At 39.8% G+C, this 16,660-nt stretch overlaps 1 pseudogene; it reads right to left on the reverse strand.

Moving 5' to 3' along the window:
- Positions 1-212: 212 nt before the first annotated feature.
- Positions 213-1,996, reverse strand: LOC108536961 (far upstream element-binding protein 2 pseudogene; annotated as a pseudogene).
- Positions 1,997-16,660: the final 14,664 nt, after the last annotated feature.

The raw sequence follows: 16,660 nt of genomic DNA on the forward strand, positions 1-16,660 counted from the left end.
GCACACTCCCATTCCCCTGAGCCCCCGTGCTTGCCTCAAGGACTCCCCTATACTCCTCACGGCAGCCATCGCTCTCTCGCCAAGCAAAACCGAAGCCTTCAAACGGAAAAAAAAAAATGGAAAAAAAAAAAGATGTTTCACGGATAAAGAAGTTCACATTCATTCGATTCATTGAGCCTGTTGCTGTCCCTGCTGCGTGGGCGGTGGCTGGTGGCCGCTGGGACCTGGGATCTGCCCTTAGTAAGCGGTTTGCTGTCTGTAATATTCTCCCCAGGCTGCACTGTAGTCTGACTGTGAGCCTGGGGGAGCTCCTGGACCCCCTCCGGGGGCCACTTGCGCCTGCTTCTTGTAGTACTCTTCCCAGGCCTTAGTGTAGTCCGACTGCCCGGTGGGCGGGGACTGAGGGGGCTCACCTTGAGCGGGTGGAGCCCCGGGGTCCGACGACGGCGCCCGGGGACTGCTGGTGGTAGTGTGAGTAGTAGGCGGCCCATGTGGCGTTGGGGTCCGTGATAGCCGCAGCTGCTTTGCTTGGGTCGTGAGGAGCAGGTGGTTGCCACTAAGGGTAGGTATTGCCCCAGCCCTGGTGAGGAGGGAGCCCCCCGGCATGCGAGGGAGCCCAGGTGGCCCCTGGTTGAAGGGCCCCCTCGATAAGCTGCCTGGTGTGGTGGATCTGCTGGGGTGAACCCTGGATAATGAACAACTTGAAGTTGGGATCCCCGTCGGGTGGTAGCTGCCAGGAGATCTCTAGGAAGGCTCCCGTCTGCTGGTTCATGGCTTTCAAGTTCTCGCCACCTCCGCCGATGATCAGTCCGCACTTGTGAGTGGGGATGGAGAAGGTCATCTCCCCGCAGGGGGCCCCCAATTGCCTTGGCCTCTTCCTCGGCCTCCCCGGGGCATGCCTGGACCCCCTGGAGTGCCTGGGGGACCACTCCTGAGGCTCTGGAAAAGGTCGTTAATGATCCGGGCTGCGTGCTTGCACCTGTCTGGGGACCCCATTATATGAGCAATCTTCTCGGGCCCTGTCCCGTCATCTTGCTTGAACTGTATCCGCACACCAGCATCATTCTGGATCTTCTTGATCATCTCTCCTCTCCGGCCAATGACCACGCCAACAGAATGCCTGGGCACCTGCACATGGATGCCCCTGCCAATCTGAGATCCCTACTCTTTCCGGTCCCCAAAGCCGCCTTGGTCACGTTCCTGGAGGATGTCCATCACCATCTCACAGGCTTGCTGCACTTTGTAAGGATCCCCAGGGATCCGGAGAGGGTTGTCCACATTGGAATTCTGAGAACCATCCTGAATTAAGATCATCTTCACTCCAGCGCGTTCCTGCAGCTGCTTCATGGTCTCCCCGCCGTTGGCGATGACCAGGCCGGCCTTCCCCGCAGGGACCATGTCCTGCACGGTACGGTTCTGGCCCCTGTGGGAGTTGTGGAACTGTCCTGGGGTCCTCCCATGACCCCGAGATATAATGTCATCCAGCATCATCTTCGCTTTCTGTAGAGATTCTGTGGCTCCTGTCAAGGACACATTGTGCTCGGGTAGGCCACTGCTGTCTGGAGTAATCTGTACTTTGCAGGCTGAATCCTGTTGGATTTTGTCAATTTGTTCGCCCCCTCTGCCAAAGATCAGGCCCACTATGCCCTCTGGGACCTTGTACTCTTCTGTCATTGAAGTCCTTGGAGGACGATGGATAGGTCCAAGTAGATAACTGATTGCTTCTCCCTGAGAAGCCAGCTTCTTGCTCTCCGGTTGATCTCCATCTTCCAACTGTCTCATGACCACCCCCCCGACAAAGCAAAATCAGAAGTGCTGTTATTCACTGTCATTGCAGCATCACCTGCAATTTTGGCTGCGATCTTGGGAGGAGCCGGTCTCCAGCCCCAGAGGCATTGAGACAGCCCAGGAGCCGACCTGTTTCCTGAAAGGAGGCAAAGTCCTCCCATTCTACCGACCTCCACCCCTCCAGGCCATGGGGAGGCTGCAAATGGAGCTAAAGAGGTCAGTCCTAGCAGCATGTGACACCTTCTTGTCATCATGCCTCAATACACGGTGGTGGGAGGCCCTCCCCTCTTTTCCCCAAAGAGACAGACCACCTTTCAAGTCACCAAAGCGTCCCAAAACCAGTTCCTATGCTCATTTTCCCCATTTCGCCCAAGTTCTCAGCCCTAAATAGTTCCCTTATGCACTTTCCCGACTCAAGAGGAAGGACCGTCCTTCTCACCCCCCACAATGCCCCTTGTCTAAGGTAGGGAACAGAAATGGGATTGGGTTGGGGGCAAACACTGCCCTTTGCCCTGATATGGAGAGGAGAGTAAAGACCCTCTGCCCTGGAAGGTGGACCCTGCCTCCAGGCATGTCCTAAGGCCATGCAGGGAGTGGGGTGGGGGTGTCCCAAAAGTACCACCTCGAGCTCCTGGGCGCCTGAACACCTAGGAGCCGCTCCTGGTAACCCCCAGTGTGCCCCTAACCCCTGCAGGGGCATCACCTCCAGGAGCCCACTTAAGGCACTATGGGACAGCCAGGCCCCTGCCTACGGCCGCAACTATGTTTGATTTTTATACCATGTTGGAAAGTTCACATTTCTACTCACCAAATAAAGGAGTTTGATTTTGCATCATAACCTAGGCTTTAATTCAGCAACTTTTTCTAATTTATAAGTAGTAGATTACTTGGGATTTTAATTGAGTAATAAACACATTATTTTAAATGTGCTCAGATGCAGCCAGCATTTCACACTCATCTGCGTTTGCAGGTGTTTTACTAAACTCAAATGGCCTTTCTTAAATTCAATAGAAACGTTCTCAGAATTATACTACAACAATAATTTAATAGTTAAATATAAATTCATCAGTAACAGCACAAATAAAATAGTTTTCCTCCTTAGAAGAAAATTAATTTTATGAAAGTAGGAAACTTGGTTTTACTTTTCTTTTAATGTGGAATAAACTGAAATGTGTCAAAATCTCACCTTCATTTTCTCAATAAATTAAACACCAATTAAAATTGGAATTTATAGCATATTTGTTTACATTGCTTTAATAATTTTTGAATGCCTATACAATCTTCCAGTGCTTAGGCTAGTCAGTCAATATGAAGTAATCATATAGCTGTGATTACTGGTAGGTAGATTCTGATAGAAAAAATTCTGTATTTTTGTTTTATAGGTTTATAGGAAAAAATATTTGCAATGCTATCACCTTGCAGTTAGGAAATCTCTCTAACATATAATTAGTTTCAAAATTCAGTTGAGAAATGTAATAGTATTATTTAAAAATCAGTATAACTTTATATTCTGTTCAAAAGGCTCTCAAATATTCAAGGAACATAAAAACACTAGAAATACTACATTTTGGCAGAAAAGAAACATCAAACCCAATTCCCATCTGAATGTTAAAAAATGTTTGAAGCTTTAATTTGTTAGTCTTTTCAACATCTTTTAAATTGATCCTCTTACACATGCAAGAAACTATCTTAGAGGCTTTAGAAAATTTAAGGATGAAACAGACTCATGGGTATGTGGCTCAGGGGTAATAAGATAAATATACAAATAAACAAAATATTATTGTATGATCCAGGCAAAGATGGAATTATGTGAGTTCAGAGGAAGAATAAATTCTTTCCAGAAAAGAGAATCAGGGAAGATATCTGTGTGGAAAAGGGAGAATTTGAGTGTAGCATTGTGGCTTGGATATAATTTAGACATGTTATTTTATTGAAAATGATTGGATGTTTCTCAATATCCATGCCTGGAGGCAGGATCCACCTTCCCGGGCAGGAACAGTATCTTTCCCTACAAGTCCCTTCACACACCAACTTTTCTAGGTCTTTTCTTCTTCTGGATGGACTACCTACCTCTGAAATATCTTAAAATCTAATATTCAGTCCATTCAACATAACCTCCAATTCATCTAGGGAGCTTCTGCTTTCATCTTCATCTTTGCTTTGCTGTCATTAATATTTATAGGTCTTTAATGGAACAACTTTGGAGCTGAAAGACCTAAAGTCAAGTCCAAGCTCTACTACCTAGTAGCTGAAAAAGCTGCTAAGTTGCTTATTCATCCTAACCCTCAGCATCCTCATTTTCAAAGTGATATATATTACTGGTAGTTCCCATATCACAGGATGGTTGAAAGTATTCAATTAGGTAACATACAAAAAGATTGTAGCATTCTGCCTGGCTTAAATAAAAACACAATAAATATTAACTTGTGCGTTGTATATCTTATTATTACTATTTACCAAGTCCATTCTGGTTGTATTTTCTTTCTAACTCACACTGAACTATATGATTGATCATTTTCAAGCCTCTTTTATCAGAACTATCAAATCTCGTCCTCTTGTCCTTCTGACACACACCGTGTAAACAACCAGACTTGGATAAATCTAATGGCTCATTCTTTTCTGTTCCTACTTACAGCCTGCTGAGTACTGCTGGATGAAATCACCCAATAGTGGGTTTAGTACATTTTCAATGTTGTAGCCTTCCATGATCCTGTGGCACTTAATGCCACAGGTCAATTCTGTGACATATCTCTGGACAATTCTTCTCCTATTTAACGACTAAAAGCCTTTCCCATTCCTTTCAAGAATGACCGAACTTGTGAGACCCTCATTCTCAGCAGGGTACTTTGGCTATGAATTTGAAGAACCTTTTAGCAATCTCCTGCTCTCCTTCCACAACAAGCTGTTCTAGGAACACCCCATCCTTCCTGCCTCTCTTTCATAACTTATTGCTTACTTTAAAGGTGGCACATTTGTTGAACTTCAGTCTACTTAGATCTAGTTATCATTTCTTAATTACTCTTGCTACTTGTAGACTGTTCCTTCAATTGCCCTCAAGTTTGGACATTTCTAAGGACCTTTTCTTTTCCACATTTCTTTGCTGTTTGCAATTTCTCCCATTGAAGCCACAAGAATAGTTAAGATTCTATACAACTTCTGTTATCAAGGACCCTAAATCTCTATTTCTGTCTTCATGTAAATGGTGCAATGAACCTAATTTGACATCCTCCTGAAATCATATTCACCCTTTAATCAACTTCATTTTGAGCACTGAAATTACTTCATTGTATCTATGTCTTTTAATCACCAAAATCAATGAGTTCATCTAATTTCTCAGAAATCACACCTTCTTCTGGTCTTTCACCTACCTCACTGTGAGCACTGGTTTAGTCTTTTTCTCAGGTCCTTCCACTTATGTCTCCCCTGATATGTACATGTTACTTAGGCTCCATCCCAGGTTTCTTCCTTCTTATACATACTCTTCGTGGAATGTCCCCTCTATTTCCATGACTTCTGTAGTCTATATGCTAAGAAATATATTTCTTATCCAAATTTATTTCTTCAGTTCATTCCTCTCTCCTCATCCAAGTCATCTTTTCAACTGCTGATCAACCTCTTCACCTTGCATTCCGATAATGGCTAGTATTCATTCGGTCAATCAAAAATATTTAGTGAGTATCTACTATACACCAGGCACAGTGTATGTACTACAGTTATGATGGAGATCAAGGAGACAGTATAGATGGGATGCAGACATACAAACAGGCAATATAACATAGTGTGATACATGCTATGACAGAGGTAAATTCAAAGGAGAGGGGAAATTAACCAGTCTTGAGAATGGTTGCTAACTTGAACCCCATTCTGCTCCCCAGCATAACACATGGCACATATTAGGTGCTTAATAAACATTTGTTAAATTAAGTGGCATCAAAGGTAGAATTTGACAATGAGTTAGTATTACCAGGTGAAGGGACTCAGAGAGGCAGAAATTATTTCCTAAGACTGATAAATCTACAAAGGTTCAAGGGATAAAGGGTGTCTTGGATGATCTTGAGCAAGTATTTTGGAATAGCTGAAGCGGGACTCAGCAGCTCAGTATACATTAGTTTTCTTCTCTCCTTGTATAACAATTTTACATATATTGTCTCCTTAGTTCTCAGGTAATTATTTAAATTTGCATGCTAAGTATAATTATCCCAATTTTGCAGATTAGGAAACTCAGGCTCAGAGGGATTGGATGATTTACAAAGTCCCATAGCTAGAGTTAACTTCATAGTCAGTGTCAGTGATATGACCTGTGCAGCTGCATAGAATTTGTTTTCTGTAAGTGAAGTTAGATGAGACAAGGGAGCATATGCATAAGCAGATGGGCTACACAGTGTGTGCTCTTTGCCATCCGTGAGCACAGAATTCTGTTGTGGAATGTGTGAGGTCAGTAAAACTCAAAATCAGTGTAAAGTAAGTGTGTCATATCTATGACTGAGCAAGCTTACTATTCAAATCGGAATTTGCTTTAAATGTAAAAAGTGGGCAATGGTGTGCTAAGTAACACAAACAACCAAGAAGTCTTTTGTACTCACGTTACTTCCCTGTACAAGCCAATCCTTTATGCTGAAAATTATAACACAGAAGTAAAGGGAAAGATAGGACAATGCACACTTTTTAAGAAGTCTTTCCTTATTTATTCATAAGTTGAAAGGAGAGAGTGTTGGCAGAATGTGAGTGTTCTATATCAAGAAATGAAATAAAACAGTTGAATTAGTGCAGTGTTTTCACTGTTCTGGTAAGAATAAAATACATGGGTGTATTCAAACTAAATGCTCTTATATTTGCATTTTAAACTGGTATTGCTCAATATAAAGATATATGATGAAATGATAAAATTCATGCCAATAATTTAAATTAAAATCTTCTTTATTTAGAACATTAAATAGCAAATAAAAACACCGTAAGAAGCTGAAGAGGGTCTGTCAAAGGAAGAAGAAAGCTTTTATTTTAGTACTTTTAATGGCACTCTTTTTCTACCTTTTAATAAGGGAGTCCATATTTTCATTTTGTAATGGGCCCTACAAATTATGTAGCTTGCCTTGTCTGCAGCTAATAAATGGTCAAGCTACAATTTGATCTCAGGTTTTCGGCATCCAAATTACACAACATACCATATTTCCTGTGATACTAACTATGTGTTGTTAATCCAGTGAGATCTATGCATCATTCACCATTTTGACTGCCATAGCGTCTCTTGTCTTTGAAGGATGAAACTATATTAACTGTAGTGGATGCTGAATGCCCTCACCAAATTTCCTATTCATGACTGAGACATTTATTGCCCCAGCTGCCACTTTAGCTGTTGAAGGTTTACAAATGAGTCCCTGCCTCAGAAATGCCTTTGGCGAAAGAGAGCTCCTTGCCTCAATTTAGGACAATTCTGAAAGGCCATCCCAGCTCCAGAGCTCCCCACAGGACTGACTGTGGCCTTCATTGCTGCTGAATTGCAGATCAACTTCTTTCTCTGCCAGTTTTTCACTCTCTCCTGGGTCTTACTCCCAAAAGTACCACAATAAACTTCCAGCACACAAATCTCTGGCTCTGGGTCTCTCTGCCATGAAATCCAACTTAGGAAGTCAACAGTGGACACTGAATCGTAACAAATACGTCTTGCATTTTTCAAATGGACAATTTACAGTGTATTCACTTGCTAAATGTTCAGTTTTCTGCTTACTTTTACTGTAGCCATAGCTGCAACTACCTTTACTTTTACTCATACCCAATGAGATTCTGTTATTTTAGTGTTTTTCACTGCGGAGTCTCTTTCTGTAAGTTTGGCGACTGAGTTCTTGCTGAGCTAGAGAAACCATAATTCCTAAACAAACCAGGAACCCCCTTTAAAACCAGTTTAAAATGCAGTTCCTGCTTTTTAAAGAATTTTTCTTACTCCAGGGGAGAAGTATCAAAGCCAGTCCTTTGAGGGTGAATCCGTTATCCACCCGAATCGTTTGAAAGGAATTATTAAATAGCCGTGTCTCTTTGTCACCTTAAATGTTTTTGAGTTAAATTTACTCTGAAGTTTTCAACTTGAATTTTCCAAGCTATGATTTAAATGTTATTCTTTAAAGCAGATTTATTATGGGTCAGGTTAGCTATAAAAGTAATTCTTACTCATGTTCATTTCATTAAAAAAAAAACGAAATACATAAATGTTCCAGGCACAAGTTGGTGCTGCCCCAGAACAAGTCTGCTGTATACAATGACATTTATTATGAGTAAGTGTACATTCTGTAACTCATTTTGGAAACATTTGACTGACTCAACCCTAACTTTTGGCTACCAGAATTAGGAAGACAAAAATATAATAGCTTCTGAGTCATCAGGTGTGGATGAATATATTTTGTAGTATATTTAAGAAAAGAAAATCATCCATAGAGAGGACATTTGATCATTTTTAGACCTTGTGGACTTTCCAGCCAGTCCAGATCAAATCCCGGTTATTGGTAGTTAGCAGAGGATCAAGTATGCCACAAATATGGAAGAGTCAGTATATTTTATTTTGATTTGATCATGGACAACACCCTTTCTTTTACTCTCTCTCCTCGTTCATGTCAACCACACACATACACAGGGATACACAATTAAACTCTATTCCACAACGTTATCTGTTAAATAAAGCTGAACTCTGAGTACAAAAACAAACTATTTAAAAACTTCTCCTCATATCATAAGGCAGCTCTGAATGTCCAAAGTGAAACTAAAACAACTGAGTTGATGATGTGCTGGCCCACAGCCACATGTCTTCCTGAGTGCACAGGTGGCAGACACCTGGATGTGTAGTGCTGTGATGAGACAGCAAATTTTGTCATGTATTAATACATGTTGGCTTGTGGTCATTCACAGAACAATGTGGACTCCAAAGGGAGCCAAAAGGAGCCGCTTGCCAGGACTGTATCTCCCAAGGCCTAGAGTCATTCCATCAACACTTTGGCTATGAAGGGACTAAGTAAGACAGCTGCCAGTGGACCCCGCATTTATAAAGACACAAAACAAAAATCAATTTAGGTCCTAATAAAGCAGGCCAAGTGTGAGAATATCGGAAATAGGAAGCACTGGAGGCAGGGCGCGGTGGCTCACGCCTGTAATCTCAGCACTTTGAGAGGCTGAGGCAGGCAGATCGCTTGAGCCCAGAGTTCAAAACCAGCCCAGGCAACATGGCAAAACCCTATCTCTACTAAAAATACAAAAATTAGACGGGTATAGTGACATGCACCTATAGTTCCAGGTACTCAGGAGGCTGCGAAGGGAGGATGGCTTGAGTCTGGGAGGCGGAGGTTGCAGTGAGCTGAGATTGTGCTACTGTACTGCAGTCTGAGTGACAGCATGTGATCTTGTCAAAAAAAAAAGGAAGCACTGGAAAGCCCTGAAACCATAACAAGGGACAACAACTACTGCTCAGCTTTGCTGTCATAATGTGGTAATGTACAATGTAGTATTGCCAAATCTTAGGGGTATTAGAAATCAAATGTTATGAAACACATTACTTTTAAGCTGTGTTTGGATTAGCAGAACACATCATTTCCCAAGTCTTCATAATGGCTACAAACAGGTGCTTGCTACTTCTCTAACCTTCTTCCTACAGCCCTCCTACCAATTTCTCACTCACTCTGCCACCACCACATTGACCCAGCTGTTCCTGAGCTGTGCACTGCACTCTCCTGTCTCAAGGCCACTGTACCAGCACTTTCCTCACCAGGAGCACCCTTTCCCTACATAGCCACATAGCTCATTCCTTCATCTTCTTCATGTCTTTTCTTAAATGTCTTCACCTCAGTGAGACCTTCCTTGACCGCTCTATTTGAAATTGTATCCTCTCCCCTTACTTCCTTTCCTGCTTGATTTTGCTCAAAAACTCTTGTCTTCATCTAATATAATAATATTACAAATTTTATTTATTTGATTTGTTTTCTATCTCTTCCAACAATAGAATGTAAACTACTCAAAGACAGAGATTTTAGTTTATTTTGCTCATGGCTATGTCCCCAGTGCCTAGAACAGAGGCTGGCATATAATATAAACTTCATTAATGATTTTTTAAATGAATGAATGAATGAATACATAGATGAATCTGCAAGCCATCTTTGTTCTGTGGTTTGGGCTTCCAATTTTTGACATCTTATTTACATTGAAAATCTTACAGCACACCCAAAGGAAAGAGATATGATATAGTTTGGGCAGTGAACATCTAAACTATTCCTTTCTAGGAAAGTCAAATAATCAAATGACATCATCCACAAAATTGCAGAGCATTTCTTTCAGTTATAATGTTCTACATAAGCAAACCAAAGCATATGCAACCATGTCAAACTTATTAATCTCATGATATTTTATTCACTCCATTTTCATTCAATGTTTATTCAATAATCATGAGGCCTTAGAATTTAAACTGCTCAGAACAAGTCCCCTCACCCACAATGTTGAGATTCAGATAAGTCTAAAATTAAGCATATTTCCTTTGCTGTTTGGGAAATGAAAATAAATATGAGAGAGGCAAGAGGGAGCAAAGATTAAGCCTGATCTTTGTGAAGGAAAAAAAGTTAATTCACAAAGATTATATTTTCTCTGAAAGACTCACCTTGCCTCTTTACTCTGGCCTACATGAGTCAAAATTTTGGATGCTATTGTTAAGAATTCAGGCATTTCGATCTCTCCTACTCTTTGCTCAGAAAAGATTCAGGCAAAGCCAACTAAATTTACAAAATAAAATTCAGGTTGTGCGTGTGTGTGTGTTTGTATTCTCTGACATAAGAACAGACTAAACATATAGAAGTCTTTGAGGACATAGGATAGATGAACATATGTTAATATACAACAGATGTCATGAGAAGCATGAAATATATTTCATGACTCCATAGTAAATTTTGTAAGTCATTGCTACAAGAATTTGTACACAATGAAAATATAAACATTTGAAAAAGATGAATTCGTACATAAAAATAGATCCTTAATAATTTATGAAATGTGAATTATTTGGATACATTATTTGCCCCTTTGAAGTATGTGACAGGTAGGGTTTAGTTTAAAACAGAAACTTCTTTAGCTATTCAATCAGGGAGTAATTTAACTTAGAGTTTACATAACATTGTAAGACAAAAACATCAGGGCAACTGCCACAAATATTCAGGAACTCAGGTAGGGCAGGAGTTGCAAGGAACCTTCATCACTTGTCTCAGTTGCCTGAGGCACCTAAGTAGGTATTTTCAGGCAGACCCCCAAAAGTCACTGGCAAAACCTCAGATCTGCTGTCTGCCAATGACCCTGTACCTGCTCACTAACTCCAGTGCAATAACGGTGCCTTCTCTTCCACTTTCTTGTGCAAGTGTTTCTTGTTAGAAGACCCTAAACCAGAGCACTACTTACAAGGAGTCTAGAAAACATAGCCCTTATGTTTCTGGGCCTTGCTTCCAGGGAGAGTAAAGAAGGCCCCATACTGAGACAGCAAGAGACAATCCTGCTCCAAGTTGAAACTAGTGAAAACAGCGTGCTTTTCCTCTGTTTTCTGCAAATGAACTCAATCCATTTAGGCTGAGGCAGGCGAATTCTAGCTTGACCCAGTATACCAAACTGTTCTTATGAAAGAACTAGGCATTCCCAGAACCACCGGTGGGTTTAACAATCTTTTCTTTATGATGTTTTCATTCTCTTAATAAGGCAATCCCGGTCTTCTTTTCACTCACATTCACCGATTCCTTTAAGAGTTAATTCTGCTGAAAGGTCTTGCTCTCTGTGTACATCTCTTAATTGGCATCCCTACTAAGAATAGGGAGCAATGAGCAAAGGTTGTGGAAACAAGGGAAAATTAGTTTATGCAAATAAGGCAGAATGATATTTTACCAGGCTGACACTAAATTTATCATAGTAAAACTGATATTACAGTATAGTCTAGCAATTTTCCTCCTATGTCTCTGAAACCTTCCTAGCCTGTGACTCAGTTTCCTACATTAAGGGGCTGTTGCCACCGTAGTTAGGGTAGTCAGAGGAAGGAAATGCTTGCTCACCTTTGCTGTGTTTGGAATAACCACTCCACATCAAAGAGGTGACTCACTCTGCCCACTTGCCAGCTCTGAGCTTGCTTTCTACCTCCCACTACCCTTTCCTGGCTGTGCTGTTCTTGGCTGGAGAGACTTTTCACTAGCAAGTCCAGGTTTGTGGAGCCTGGCACACTTACCTCCCTGAATGATGAGGCTTTCCAAGGTGGGTTGCCGTACAGGTTGGGACCTGAAGGTGACCACCAGTTTGCCCAACCTACCATTCAAAGTGTATGACTCAAAGTTAAGACGCTGGGCTTTACTGCTCCTCAAACAGCGCAAAGGGAAATGAAATCATTTTATTTCCCCCTTCCTGTTAATAGTAAATATGTAAGCTGAAGATGTTATGAGTTCCTATTTTCACTGGATTTAGAGAAACATGTTGCTGCCTGGAATTCCAGAAGCCATCAGGTTCATTTCAGTGAACTCAGCGGTGTTACTGTAGTGTGGGGCAGATGGTAAGTGCTCAGAAAATATTTATTCCTGATAGATATACCTCTGTCTGGATGAAAACCATATTGTGGTAAATAACTTCACGTAGACATTCTTAGACAGGGAAAATCCACACTTCCTTTAATAAAATCCACTGTAAGATTCAATATAGAGGAGGATGTGGGTATGGAAAAATAAAGGACTTTGGAATTAATAGAGATAGGTTTGAGGTTAGATGCTCTGGGCAACTCCCTTATGTTCTTATCAAATAATGCAGTGTGTGCTAAAGGAATCTGGAATCAGATTGACCTGTTCTAGGATCTCAGAGGCCGACTTAACAGCCACATGGCTATTGATGCTTGACTTCTTTAATCTTCAATTTCCTCATGTAATACATAGAGTAATGATGAAATTTTCCCCATAAGCTTGTTGTACGGATTAAATAAGACAGTGCAAATAAATGTTCTAAACATAGGCCCTGGGACACAATTAGTATCCAATAAATTTTAGATATACTCTAAACTTGTTACTTAACTTGGAAAAAGAAAAAATAAACCACGCCATACTCTGCTGCAAAGGGATGTTACAGATTCTGTGAACATGAAGAAAATGCCTCCCAAGTGTGATTTATAAGCATTATCTAACTCCCTCATTGCCATGAGCCCATTCCTTTCCTCCAGCATTTGAATGTGGGCTTGCTGCTATTATCTTTTGGAGTAGTCCTTGAAAATTTGCACACAGGTTTAACAGACCAGCATTTAGAATGTATGCACATGCACCCTGGAACTGAAAAAAGAATGCTTATAGCACTTGATTACTTCCATTAATGATGAGTATGACAACCTCATCTGCAAAATCCTCAGCTACTTTGCCATTGAATGTTCACATTGCCAGCATTCCCTCATGCTTGGATATTTAGGGGAACTGAAATCAACTCCTGGCGGTAGATTGGTGGTCTTCCTTTGACAGACCCTCTTCAGCTTCTTATGGTGTTTTTATTTGCTATTTAATGTTCTAAATAAAGAAGATTTTAATTTAAATTATTGGCATGAATTTTGTCATTTCATCGTATATCTTTATATTGAGAAATACCAATTTAAAATGCATATATAAGAACATTTAGTTTGAATATACCCATGTATTTCATTCTTACCAGAACAGTGAAAACACTGCACTAATTCAATTGTTTTATTTCCTTTCTTGATATACTGCACTCACATTCTGCCAACACTCTCTCCTTTCAACTTATGAATAAATAAGGAAAGACTTTTTAAAAAGTGTGCTTGCCCTATCTTTCCCTTTCCTTCTTTGTAATAGTCCCTGGACTGATACCTGTTGAAACCAGACCCTTCCAGGATGGTACTGGCAGTAGAATGACCTGACCATGTTAGAGCAAAGCTCCTCTTTCCCCACCTTTCCTTTAAAGCAGCCAGTTAAACTTCTTTGGCCTGCTCTGCTAAGTAATAATGCTTCTGGGGCATTTGGAGAAGAATTGGTGTGAATGGGTTTATATGTTACCCAGATGGCCTCACTGTTACTCATAGTCAATAAGGAAATTTCCGACCATTTCTACTTAATTCTAACTACCTAAGGGATTTGCACTGACATCTGCTATTGAGCTCATTTGAAAAGAGCATGTCTGAGTATTAGGTTTCACTCAAACATTAAATGAGAACCATCAGTAAGGGAGTGGGGTGAAATAGAAGAAAATCCTTCTGGTTTCAGGAAAAGATCAATTTAGGTTCAGCCCCCAATTCTGCCACTACTATGTGTACAAGCCTGAGAATGCTAACCTCAGAGCATCCCTTACTGATTTATAAAATAAAGTAATATCTCTTTTCAATGTTGTGAGGAATAAAAAATATTTTGTGCTTAAAACTCTTCGATAGTAATAAGTGTTTAATAAATGGCAGCTGTTATTAGTGTTGCTTTCTTATTATTCTGAACTTTCCTTGCAAAAGGAAATGCTCAGAGAAACTGTCTAGTTCTTCTTTAGGTGTTCCTGTCCCATAAGGCTGTTATATTAAATACAGAAAATGGGTGGGAAAATGCTTTGTAAAACAACAAACATAGAGTTACTATGGTTATTTGGAGAAAAGGCACTTAGAGCCTGAGAAACACTGTAGACTAGGCCAAATAGAGAGACTTTCATTTGTTAGAATATAAGACAAGAGGACAAGAAAGGAATTAGCTTAGGGCATAGCTGAGATAATGTTTTTCATCTGCTTTTTGGATTGATTCATTCTTTAATTGATGCAATTCTAAAATACATTTTGTTTGGTGGTGTTTATGTGTACCTGTGTTCATTTGTGTGTGTATGTATGTGTGTGTGTACCTCTGTGCATGTACACACTATATATTTTTATTTGACTGAACAACTTTCATTTTATTGATTTTAAGTATTAGGACACAGGAAGGAAGAAGAAGGAAAGTTAGATTTTACTCTTAATATATTACTAAAACTTCAGGAAAATTGAACATAACAAGAAAATAATGAAGCTAAAATATCCTAATATTACTAGCTGGATGCATTTACACATATTCTTGATCTATAAGGCTTAGAAAATTGCTTATATGTATACTCATTAATTCAGTCTATTCTTTATCTCTGAGTAATGGATAACCTTTTTGAAAAGTGAATTTCTTTACTAATCTGGAAAAACCTACACCATTTGCAGAGCATTTATTCTCTGTAAGCTATCCTGACTAAAAGTCTAGCATTAGAAATTGACTGTGGCAACATAGACCGCGTGATAAGGGGGTTATTAGATTACCTGAATAATTCTATCAGTAAAGACAGCCTATGTAAGCATGCAACTCAGTCCTCTGAGCCTTGTGGTTAAGTTTTATTTGCCTGCCTTTTCTGGGTAATTACTCAAATTTCCTCATCACTTGGCTATATAGACATGGTGAAGATGTTTAGCTCAAGCTCAGAGAGTTAAGAGAGCCTGATTCGCATAATTGGTATTCTGCCTTTAAAACATCTATTCATTAATGCTTAACTTAATAATTTGCCTGAACTTGCCTTTTAAACTTTCTTGCGTGGGATGCTATTTTCCATCCATGACTATGAGGTTTTAAAAGCCTACCTAGAAATATATAGCCTTCTTAAAGTCCTTTCTCCCTTCCTCTCCCTCTTCCTTCCTTGTTTTCTCCCTTCCTTTTTTTTCCTTCCAAATGTTTTAAATAAAATTATATAATGCTAGACCTTGATGGACCATGGAAATTGTAAGTCTTCTAGTTTTTCACAAACTTCATTAATTCCTACACATGAATTTTAACACATCTAGTTATTTAATATTTTTTCTAAATAGATTTTTTTTTAAAAAAAACCCTAAAATATGCTTTAGATACCTTCTAAAAAATATATTCAAGGATCAAGGATTTAGTAGACTATTTTTTCCTGATAAACCATAAAAGAAATGTGTGTCAAGTCAAGTTTGGACATACACCACTTAAAATCATCTCACTTAGCTTTGGGAAACACTGTCCCAGCATTCAAATGAGAAAACTGAGGCCCGGAGAAATGTAGTGATGTTTTCCAAAGGCCAATTAGGAATATAACTAATAGTTGAAACCATGCTTTGGGATTCTTAAATCCAGGCCTTTCTTGGTACAGCACACTGACTTGTGTTTCTTATCTATCTGTCAGGGTTTTAAGAAATAATCACAAACTAAAATGTTGTAGAAAAACCATCAGTAGGCATGCAATGAAAACAGCCCATCTTCCTATTTATTTTTTCTTTAATACTTCTTAGGTCACCAAGGTGCCACAGATACAAGACAGTGGTCCTCAACAAAAGTACTTATATGGAGGTTCACAAAGACTGTCTAAGGGCATGGATAATGCTAAGGATGTTTTCAGAGCCACACGTATCCTGTGAATTCTTTCCTAAAAAAGAGTCTGTAGTTACAAAGAAGCCATGCTTTTCCTCCACCTGGAATCTTAGTATGAAGCATTGTCTTGGAGGGAAAAACACTTCAGCTGGTGTAGGAGTGGAAGAGGGAAGGAGTTTCATGTCTGGGTAACAAATCAAAGGGGAGCTCTGATTCTTTGCCTTGTGCCAAAATGAAGAAGGGCTAAACAAAATTTTGCAGATAGATCTTTAAAATATTTTGCATGACAGTAATTTTTTGCCACAAAAGCTGTATAAAAGTCCAAGAATTAAATGTCATAACTGTAATAAAAAAGTGTTTTTGTTCTCATTTATAAATAAGGATTTTGTTTGTTTGTTTTAGCATTTACCTCAATTAAAATGACAAACAAGAATAGAAGTAATATCAAACTCTAACTTATTCTAGCAATAAGTAACATTCAGATACAGATCTATAAGGGAAAAACCAAAACTCATTAAGAGATA

The sequence above is a fragment of the Rhinopithecus bieti genome, unplaced genomic scaffold (genome assembly GCF_001698545.2).
Source record: "Rhinopithecus bieti isolate Rb0 unplaced genomic scaffold, ASM169854v2 scaffold_1403, whole genome shotgun sequence".
Classification (NCBI taxonomy): domain Eukaryota; kingdom Metazoa; phylum Chordata; class Mammalia; order Primates; family Cercopithecidae; genus Rhinopithecus; species Rhinopithecus bieti.